The sequence below is a fragment of the Aedes aegypti genome, chromosome 1 (genome assembly GCF_002204515.2).
Source record: "Aedes aegypti strain LVP_AGWG chromosome 1, AaegL5.0 Primary Assembly, whole genome shotgun sequence".
Taxonomy (NCBI): domain Eukaryota; kingdom Metazoa; phylum Arthropoda; class Insecta; order Diptera; family Culicidae; genus Aedes; species Aedes aegypti.
Genome location: NC_035107.1, coordinates 225,390,497 through 225,402,261, shown reverse-complemented (window position 1 = coordinate 225,402,261; position 11,765 = coordinate 225,390,497). Strand labels below are relative to the sequence as shown.

At 38.5% G+C, this 11,765-nt stretch overlaps 1 protein-coding gene across 1 annotated transcript in view; it reads left to right on the top strand.

The window, feature by feature from the left end:
• The first annotated feature begins 1,017 nt into the window (after positions 1–1,017).
• LOC5567609 (neurexin-1) overlaps positions 1,018–11,765 on the top strand; it is a 571,360-nt gene continuing 560,612 nt past the window's right edge. Inside the window, 1 exon segment of the mRNA XM_021857706.1 lies at positions 1,018–1,594. The gene's annotated coding sequence lies outside the window, so the exon portion shown is untranslated.

Below are 11,765 nucleotides of genomic sequence, written 5' to 3'. Positions count from 1 at the left end.
CAAGGAAAATCCACATTCTGTCCGAAACGAACTGCGCCGAATCGCTCTCATCAGGTCCTGTTCTGTAATCTCCATTCATTACCGACCGCACGTACGGTGCGATCCGACTCAACAACGACGACCGAGACCAAAACAGAGAGCGAACAGCAGCTCTCCTTGTTCTTGCTTCTCCACATGGCCATCGGCATGGCCACTGCACGCGACCAAGACGACGACGACGACGACACATTCCAATGCACTCGCGTGGGGTCGCGCATGATGTGCTTCTACTGCTTTCTGCTGCATCCCGAAAATTTACGAACGAAAACAACCCCTTTCTCCATGATAGGTGTTCGTCGTCGCTGCCGAGGACGCTCGACTCTGAGTGCCCATCATGGGCAAAGCCAGAGGGGGGCTAGGCCGACCCAACTGGCCAATGAAAATAAAATCCATTAGCATTAGCAAACGTCCTTTCTTCCATTCCTGCAATGTCTAGTGGCAGTTTTAAACCCCACTTTTTTAGAAGGAAGTTGGGAATTCAGAGATTCACCTTTCTTTTAGTTCGTAGTTCATGTTTGGTGAATGAACGAAAGAAGACGTGACCTTTTAAGAGGTTTTCTCCCACCACCGCTAGCTTTCACTTTTAATCAACAGGGAGAAAAAAGTAGCACTGAAAAGTACTGTTTTATGGCTTTATGTGTTTCTGAAAACTTCCCAGGGCAGAAAAAATGTGTGTACGCACAGCACAAGGCTACGATACGCACTGAATACGCCTATGAATAATGTTAGCAACTCCACAGTTGAACAGTAGACTCTGAGACTCTGAGTGTCCACAACGTTCTTGGTGGGAGGGAGATGAGAACCGGAGAATGAGTGCACGTGGTCTCAGTGGGTGGTTGCCACGAAAGCTTTCACTCCCTATTACGATGCGTAGAAATGGGGACTGAACGAGGGGGCTGCTTCTGAAGATTCTTACTCGACCGAGTCCAAGTCCTGCTGCTGAGACACCGAGCGAGAGTCCGTTGCAGTTGAGCTTTGTAACCCGATGAAGAACGACGTCTCCGGTTGACTTTGTGAGGGATTTTTTCTTGGTGAGATTTTTGGGATTCTTTCCAGAGGAAAAAGTGTCTGCTGCTGCAGCAGGACTCCAGAAGAAAACTGTTCGGTCGGATTACAGACAGTCCAGTTTCGGAAACTGGTTGGAAAAATCGTCTGGACGTCGTTGAAATAGGTGAATTTCGGTGGATTTGATCCGTGTCGCATAGGAAAAAAACCCCATTTATCCAAGAGAAGAACAAAAAGTGGAGTGAACCTTAGAAAAAGGATCCCGTTCCAATGTGGAAGAAGAATTGGGTTTGTGAGTCAGAGGAAAGTTTCAAAACTGGAAAATGGCCAATCTTATGGTTTATAAAGTGGTAAAGTGTCGACTAAAAACCATTTCCTATCGGGGAGACGATTGTGAAGCTCCTAAAAGTGGATAAAATCGTGCAAAGCTCCTGAATGAATTGCTGCTGAGTTGAGTGAAAAGTGAATTTACGGGTTTTTGGCTCCCGCTTTGTAGAACGGATTACGTGACATCAATCGACTGCTGTGCAGGTGGAAATTTCAGTGGAAGGTGATTTTTTCTCAGTAGGATTAAAAATGTCTCGACGAAAAAATGGGGAAGAGCAGAATCTGAAAAATTCATAATCTTCGATCGAATGAATGTTGGAATCAAAAGAAAAACCAATACAATCACACGCGAAGTGAATGGAAACGTAGGAAATTCTCAGAAAACATCAATTATCTATCAAATTTCATTTTTGCAGCGTTGAGTGAAAAAGTTCAAAAAATTTCTCACTGGTGAATCGATACAAAAACCAAATTCTTAAACTACCATCGGAGGAAATTCTTGTTCTGGAAAAAGTGGCATTAAAAAACGCGAAAACCGTGATCCGTTTCTTGTCAAGGATTTTTGTATCGATTTCTTCTGCTGCCTCCAGTACCTAGTTGGTGAGGAAAAGTGGGTGAAGAAAAGAATGAGAATGAAAATTTCATGTGACACTATTTCGGTGTGTCTGTGAGTGCGACTGAGTGATTGAAGCGGACGCGATAAAAGTGAAACGAGTGACGGAGCGGAGCTTTTCACGCACTCACTCACTCGTGAGTACAAGATGTACCAACACAGTGGATGGATCTCGTTCCAGTACTCGAGCCACTACTATTACTACTGCACCATTGTACTACATACTATGTTTTCATTCGGGAAATAGTATCGAGGGAAAGGAAAAATGATCCGGCTGTCGTTTGTACAAATGCGCCTATTCCAAAGGGGGTTCGATATGCTCAGCGTATTCGGATGGGAAAAAATGGTTGATGGAAACTTGTAACGGTGGGTGGAAAAGGGAGAGAAAACCAATTGCCAAGCGACCCACCGTCTGATGATTTCCGACGAAAAAAGTTGATCGACGGATTGACTTTGAGAAGTTGTTTTAACCTTTGGAAAGTATAAATTGATGATTACAAGGCATAAACTCACGGTGGTTTTGTCCTACACTATGGCTATAGGATTTTTTTTTTATCTAGAATTGAGTCTTTGACCGAAGGTAATCAAAGCTGTCATCTTCGTTTTAGATCCAATGCCCACTCTAGACTAATGGCAGCATTTTAGATGAAGCCTAAAAATAATTCTTCTTAGGAAAACAACACCATCATCTCAATACTTAGAAATTAAACTGTTGAAATAAGTCAAAATCTATCAATTTTGAGTTTCAATTTATCTACTTCACGAATGTATGAACGGATGCTCCGTGCCTATTTTTATTCGACGACACAAGAGTTTGGAGCAACATAAGTATCTGCCTCATTTTCACAGTATCGTTAAACGAGACAGCTTTACAGTTCCCCGATCCGGTGGAATTCAAAGCCACGACCCTTAGCTTGAAGACGACCTTACAGTTAAGGTCGATATACGCGTATCTGTCAAAGAATTCAAACTTTAGTGTAATCAAATGGTATAATTCTCAATTCTCGGGGCACAGATAGCCGTAGCGGTAAACGCGCAGCTATTCAGCAAGACCAAGCTGAGGGTCGTGGGTTCGAATCCCACCAGTCGAGGATCTTTTCGGGTTGGAAATTTTCTCGATTTCCAGGGCATAGAGTATCTTCGTACCTGCCACACGATATACGCATGCAAAAATGGTCATTGGCATAGTAAGCTCTCAGTTAATAACTGTGGAAGTGCTCATAAGAACACTAAGCTGAGAAGCAGGCTTTGTCCCAGTGGGGACATAGCGCCAGAAAGAAGAAGAAGTTCTCAATTCGATTTTCATTTATTCAACCCAATCATTAATTCCCGTAATCATTCAAGAGAGAAGCCTTGAATTTTCCCAACAAGTGCTTAGCGATATCTGTAGAATCTACAGTGTAGATATTTTTTTATTTTTATTTATTTTATTTATTTATTGTAAAAGTCTTCGAAATCGAATCTTCTCGTCGACCTTCCCGGTGCGTTGAAGCGTAGCCTTTCCAAGAGATCGGAGCAGTCAAGGTTGTTGTTGAGCAGGTCGAATATCAGCAATCGTTGAAGAAGTTCCCGTCGATTCTGTAGTGTAGGCAACTTTATGAGGGCACAACGCTGTTCATAAGGAGGGAGATGGTGATTGTTACGCCATGGGAGATGACGAAGTGCAAAACGGAGGAAAGTTTTCTGTACACGTTCTAGGCGAGCGATTTGAACAGCATGGTAAGGTGCCCAGACGGTGACGCCGTATTCCAATATACTGCGACAAGAGATACATACAATGATTTGAGACAGTATATATCGCGAAACGCTTGAGTATTGCGTCTGATTATACCCAGAACTACAAATGCCTTTGCTGTCACGGATGATATATGTTGCGAGAATCTGAGCTTAGCATCGATCGTAATTCCTAAATCTTTAACATATGCAACTCTCTCCAACACGCTATCGCCCATAGTGTATTCAAAAGCGAACGTTGATTGTAATCGCGAGAATGTAATTACACCCAATTCTGTTTTTGCACGGATTTTTTTTGCACGGATTTTTTTTACACGGCTTTTTTTGCACGGTTTCTCGAAATAACACGGATTTTTTTTGCACGGTTTCTCGAAATAACACGGATTTTTGTTGCACGGTATTTTTTTTACACGGTACGCATCCCCCGTGCAAAAACAGAATCGGGTGTACGTTGCTTTTTCTAATGTTCACCTCCATATCATTTTCCTTGCACCAGTCCAGCAAACGGTCAATATCCATTTGTAGTGCGCAGCAATCTACAGGAGATGTCACCACACGGAAGAATTTGAAGTCGTCAGCATACATCACTTTAGAGAATTTGATCACAGTGCATAAATCGAGAGCAAACAGCACAAAAAGAAGTGGTCCTAGGTGGCTGCCCTGCGGGACACAGATGCGACTGCGAATGGGGCAGAGATTGATGATTCAACCCTTACGTATGCTTTGCGACCTGTTAGATACGAACGAATCCAATCTGTTAACCAATTTGAAAACCCATATCATTTCAGTTTCTCGACTGTGATGGCGTGAGGGACACGGTCAAATGCATTCGAGAAATCGACGTAGATGGTGTCCACTTGCTGTCGTTTTTCGATTTTGTCTATGAGAAAGGACACGTAGCTCATGATGTTGGTGGTAGTTGACCGTTTTTTGACAAACCCGTGTTGTTCGTCTGCGATGATATGGTGCACCGACGGGTATACGACGTCGAGTAGCATACTCTCAAAAATCTTCGGTACGCAATCGAGGATCGATATACCTCTGTAGTTTTCGACATTGTGGGTGTCACCTGATTTGTGGATAGGAGTCATCGCCGCCATCTTGCACATTTCTTGAAAACATCCCTCCTTTAGCGAGCGGTTGAAGAGTAACGTCGAAGGAAGAGCCAGCGAGGAGCAACATGCTTTGATAAACAAAGGCTGTAGCTTATCGGGACCTGGACCTTTCGAAGCATCGATGTGGGACAGCTTACTTTTCACATCTTCCTCATTGAACGATACTAAAGGCATGTTGATATCAAAGGACGGCAGACTACTCAAGTATTGTTCATTCAAAGGTGGTGAGTTTTTACCTGACACACTTTGCAAGAAACACGAGAATAAGCCTGCGGACTCGGTGGGCGACGTAGATGTGGTATCTTTGTAGAAAACGTTCAGATGAATTCCGTTGCTCGTTGTACGCTGCCGAATATAAGCATTCTTGGTTCAGAGAGTTGAATTGGCACTCTAATTCCCGCACAACTGCTTTTAGATCCTCGCTTCTCGAACGAAAATATTTCGTGCCTTCCTCAATCGATTTCGCAAATTTCGCAGCTCCCCGGTCCACCAGGGTCGCAGGGTCGTCTGTTCGCTGCGGTTTTCGAAGCGGTATGTTCAGATGGACGATCGTGTCCAGCTCTAAATAAAATCTGCTCACAGCGTCGTCCACAGTTCCGATTGCGAGAATTTCTGCCCATTCGATTGATGAAATTTTCCTATTCAAATCGTCAAAATCGCATTGGCGAAAATCATAAAAGTATTCCTGCTCTCGATTAGTCGATGTCGTGTTTAATGCAACAAGCTGAACTATAAAGGGTTTGTGATGCCGATCTACGTTGATTAACGGCGCGCGATGCTCAATAATTTCAAAATTCCCAGTGTCATTCACAAAAATCAAATCAAGCATTCTGTCGTTAACATTCGTCAAATAATTAATTTGTTGCAATCCAGTTGTAAGAAACGATTCGAGTAACGAAATCTCTTGTTCGGAAGCTGCGTTGGTTGGGATAAAGCATCCAACATCCTCATCGAAAATCCAGTTTAAAAGTGGAAGGTTGTAATCGCCTAACACTATTGTCCGATCGCGATCCCTCATCTGATCACAAATCCTAGAGACGCATTTACCGTGTTGTTCGCAGTCGGTTGGTTCAGTGTTGAGAGGAAGGTATATTGCGCACACAAATAGGGCGCTGTTTCCCTCTGCCACACGGACGATTACTTGTTCCAAATGATCAGCATCATCAGCGTGTACGATATTGCTCTGCAAGTGCCGTTTCACACCGATCAGCACCCCACCACCACGCTGGAATTGACTAGTGGTGAGGCTTCGATCACAACGGTAGATAACGTATTCGTCAGTCAATTCTGTGTTTAGTATTTTCTCGTGTAGCCAAGTTTCAGTTAAGACAACGATGTCATAGTCGCACGATGAGAGCGCCATGTAAATTTCATCTGTTTTAGTGCGTAGCCCACGCACATTCTGATAGTACAGAGTGAGTGGGTGTTCGGAAGGCCGGAGATGCGAGTTTTCAAAAAATAGAGCTGGTGGATTGCTGCTTGGTGGAGAGTTATCGTCAGTTGTAAGCGGGATTGCATCGAATGCGGGCAAGTGCAGTGACGCGCGATCTAACAGTTTGTTGTCATCATCGTCCGAATATGGTTTTATTTATATTTTATTAATATTTTTCTGCCTTTCAATTTTATCCAGAAGTTTATTCTTGATTTCACCAGAGAATTTCTTTAAAATCTCTACAAAAAATCCACAAAGTATTCCGCTTAAGACAAATTAAAACAATCATCTATTGAAACTTTATAAACATTTTTTTTTTTTTCATTATACAAGGAATTGTGCTTAATGAATTGTTTCACTTATTCAAGCTAAGAACATACTGGGAAATTTGTAGAAATTCCTCCCAATATTCATCTAATATTCTACCTTCGGGAGTTTTATACAATTTTAGTAGAAATTTATTTATTCATGCTCGTTGACCTTGGTTAGAAATTACACCCTTATTTACTCTTGAGGAATTCTATGTTTTAAATTCACTTCATGAACATTTTACTTTCGTTCCTTGAAAAATTTGACCAATTTTTTCATCTATCTTCCCCTTCATATTCTAATCTTCCAATATTATTGGATTAAAAAAAATCCTGATAATTCCCTCGAAATTTTGTTTTCGATGACTCCATAAAGTACTTTAAAAAGTTATTTTCTTAAATTTTTCCCTGTAAATCCTTGATGCAATGAAATTTGTGACTAATCAAAAAGTGTGTTGAAATAATCCTCAGAAACATTATTTTGATTTTTTTTTTCAGAAATTCACAGAGAATATTTTCAAGCATTGTTTCAGACCAAGGGATTCTCCAAGAAGTTACTCAAATGATTTTCCAGTAATTTGCTCTGAGAATTTATAATATATCATCTTAGGAATTTCCCCAAGAATACTTATCGAGTTATTTAATTCATAAATTTTTCAAGGAAGTTTTCAAAATTCTTCAAAAAAAGGAAAATTTGACAGTTTTCCAAGCATTCCTTCTCAGATTATTCTAAGAACTCCTCCAGATTTCACATCAAAATCGTATAACGATGTCTTATAAAGTTCCTCAAGAATTCATGTACAAATAATTGAAGCTTGGAAATTTCCAAGAGTACCAGACATGCATAAATTGTTGCTTTGAATTTCTCGAGGTATTGTACCAAAATTTGTTCAGGAATTGATCTTGTAACTTCCATAGAATATTTTTTCTCATAATTCCTACAAATACTGAAACATAATTTATTTCAACAATAAATTAACAAAATAGTTCCAAGATTTTTCAGGAGTTCATTCAATGCTTTGTTCTGGTTTTATTTTTAAATCTCTAATAATACTGCTAGTAACAAATCTGCAGAATGAAAAGTCAATTTGTCTAGATATAATTTATTGGATTTCATAAACAAAGAATATTCCTAGGAAAAAAAACATGGATAAATACTTGAAAGGACTTCCTGAAGGAATTTCCGAAGTATTTTAATGTTGATTTCTGCAGAAATTCCTCATGTGACTTCCCTGGATTATTTTTTGTCAGAATTTCTTAAAATAATTGAACAGAAATTCTTCTTGGTACGCCTTAGAACACAGTTCAGATAATTTTTCAGGACTTTTTGCAATGCTTCCTTCAAGTTTTTTATAATAATTATTTATCAATGAATATCTCTAAGAACACTACCAAAGACTCATCTGATGAATTCAAGGGAAAATTCTTAAAATATTACTCATAATTCAATACTCATATTCAATATATATGACTGCATTAATTAGGTCGTGGATAAATCTTTGAGGGACTTTCTGAAAGAATTCCTGAAATGTTTTAGAAGAAATTCCGGAAGAAATTCCTTTATGATTTCATTGGGAAAATTTCTGTATAAAACTGTAGAGGAATGTTTCAACTTATGCTCATAGGAATGCCAAGTAGAGCTCCTGAAAAAAACCACAGAGAAGTCCTTATATGAATCTTCATTGTGATTTTCGTGATCTAAGAGAATTCTTGATTCTTGAAGTAATTGTTAGTTTTTTTGGTTTTGAAAGAATCTAGTATAAATTTCTGAAAAAATATTGAGAGATTTTTACAGTTTTTTTTTCTCAAAGATATCCCTTGTATAATATTTGAAAATCTTCAAATGTATTTAATAAAGAAACAAGTTGTACCAAGGTGTGTTTTTTAATTCCACTTTGCTCATTGTGGATTAAGGAGGATAAATCGTCCCCTTGATGCTACAACTAGATAACTCGAATTTGAAATTTTTGACTTCAATATATGAAAACATTATTCTCAATTAGATCTGCAAACTATACACAACTCATAAACGTGTGGTTCAAAATACATAATTTGAAGTTAATTTTTCCGTCATATTCTCTGCGATTAATTACATCTCAAAATTTTGATTTTCGAGTTATCTAAGGTAAATGATCCATTAGTTGTGGGTGTTCCTATAGTTGCGGTAGTGTAATTTTCAATGATTTTATTACATTAGCCACAGAACCGATACTGCCAATCGACGTATTGGCTTGTTGATACACGGAATAATTGAAAAGAGCGTTCAAATTGCTTCAAAACCAATAAAATTTCACAAAAATGGCTAAAACTTTGCTTACTTGTATCAATAGTTGCGGTAAAGAGTTCCTATAATGGAGGATCCCATAAGAAAATCACGGATATCGCAATTATAGGAACACAAATTAAAAATACACCGCAGCTAATGGTACAGTGTACCAATAGTGGAGGTTTTATTTTTCACTGACATGCCGTGGGTTACTGCGATCAAATCATTTTTCTCATTAAGTCAATGGTCGAAATAACATTGACATATGTGTGTGTGTGTGTGTGTGTGTGTGTGTGTGTGTGTGTGTGTGTGTGTGTGTGTGTGTGTGTGTGTGTGTGTGTGTGTGATACAATCCACCTCCCACTGACCGGCAGTGCTTTTATGGAAGAAAATTGTATGCATGTATTTAATGATACCCTTCGATATCTTTATATCTGCAGACAATTTTAGCCCAGGAGATGAAAGGTGATAGTTCTACTGAAATTCCAACGACCCATTTCAAGAATGGCAGTAAATACACACACATTCTGAGGTCATTTTCATTTACAGTAAGCCCCGCATAAAAACATCCAGATATCAAATGGATATATGCAATGTTTTTACACTTCCCGAATCGAAAATTATATTTTCGACCCTGGCACGTATTTAGTTTGAATTGGTAATAAGTGAGTAAAGTAAACAATAATAAAGAACGATTTTACCAGGATGTGAAGCAGTTTTTCTCCGTCGCCGCACTGGGGTTTCCGTAAAATACTATACACTTTTTCACTGCACTCCACGCGTAACACGTTCGATCCTGACCGCATCACCCGCCCCGCAGGAGCAAGCGTCGCAGTCAAAGGATCACACACTACTGCCGTCGAAATAACATTGACATATGCATGTCAATTACAACATTAACATGTATATTAATTGCGCTTCATGAATTCAGGCGGTTAAATGAAGTTCAATCGTGCTTAGTACCTCCACTATTGGTACTTTTGCCCTACCTTGATTAAAAATATTAAATAAAAATCTTCAATGCAGAGTGCAGAAACAGATTAAATTTATCCTAAAACTACCAAAGTTACCTCGTTTTTACGATACTTTCCAACCTCTTCAAACTAAGAGTTCAGTCACATAATGGCCCAAAGCTGATCAAAAGTCGAAAGATGAAGTTAAACTGCTGTTTACTTTTGAAAATGAATATATTACTGACACAAGATATCTCTCACACTACATACACAACACAGGCTTGAGAATATTGTATTATATTGTCCTTCGTTTAATTAATATAATAGACATGTAAAATTGTTTGAGCTATATTTCGTTATTTCCCGCATGGATATGATCGAGCACTATAACCAACTACTAGTCCGATCACAAGCAATCGTATATGGTCGGTGTTTAGTCAGACTGGTCCAAGTGCTTTTTAATGATTTCAGTAAAATTTACCCTAAGTATTCAAAAAAAATTTTTTTTTTATATTGCTGTAATATTGGAACTAATTTATTCGATTAATCATCAATTGCATCAACAAGATCAGAACTGTTAGAGTTCTTGACTAATCTGTGTTCAGCCCAAAATTCATGTAGTCCGGTCTGTATGAATACCGACCATATGATAGCGAATAGGTAGAAGCGATATAAGTACATATTGCATGCCATCTAATGGTGAATATGCGTGAATTGCATCAACTTTTGCACGCTTATTCATGTTCGTGATAACTGGATTTTGTCTGTGAGGGCCCACCAAACATTTGTGGGAGTGTGACAAACTTAATTTGTGAAATTTAAAATATTAGAAGGGAGAATGTTCAAATTTTCGAAATACTATGCAGAATTCGAAGTAAGGTTCTTAGATAAGATAAACCTACACATTCTAGGAGGAGGGATTGTCCTGCGTAGGATGCTCAACAGCAATCATTTGTTTTCATTTTTTATGCTAATTCTCTTTATACTAAATGACTTCCGTTAAATTGGTAAAAATAACCATATAAGTGAAATCACGAAAAATATCACAGGATTCGAAAATCGATTCTGTTGAAAATCTATACTGCCCATAACTGTATAACAGTCACATTCGACATTTTTACTAAATTGGAGTTAAGGGGGCAGGATCCGTCATTGATTTCGGAATTTTCAAAAGCAGTTTTTTCGTTCAAAATCAAGAAAATTAACAGGAAAATGTGTTCACTGTATTCTGTTGCCCTGTCGAAACACAATGAACACATTTTCACCGAATAATTTTTAGTTTTGAACAGAAAAACTGCTCTTCAAGTTTCGATGATGTCGATGATTACAATGACGGAGCGTTGATCGTTAATACCATGAATAGTCATCAAATGATAAATACTTTCGATCAACTTACTAAAATCTGTTAGATTGTTCTAGAAAACTCGAAAAAAATACCAAGTTGTTTTGTCACATTGGTAATTATAATTGCATAACAGTCACATTGAGATTATAAATGAGACTCGTAATGTAATAGCAATGAAATTTCTATCAGAATTATTTTCTGACTATTCACCTAGTATGCGATATGAGTTGTACAAAATATCAGCCTCAAATAAGCACTTTTGAGTTCCTGGTAATTTTTGGAAATTTTAGTTTCCTCCCATACTGCCATAAAATGCACACTTGGTATTCCATTTACTCAATGCCTACTTTTGTCGAATGTTACAAATATGCAGTTATGGGCAGTATAGTGCTTATGAGAAAAAAAAAACACTAATTAGTGATTTTAACCTCTAAATAGCAAAATCATCAACTCCAAGTTAGTTCTAATACCCTCCATTATATGAATTATGGTGGCGCGTCGATCGTCGCAAGTTTCTCGTTAATCGCAATCAACTTTTGAGCTCAAAATCATTCCACGAACGATTTACTGACCTGTAAAGCGTACCCAACAAAATCCTACTCATCATAAACGTCATGTTTTGCATGAT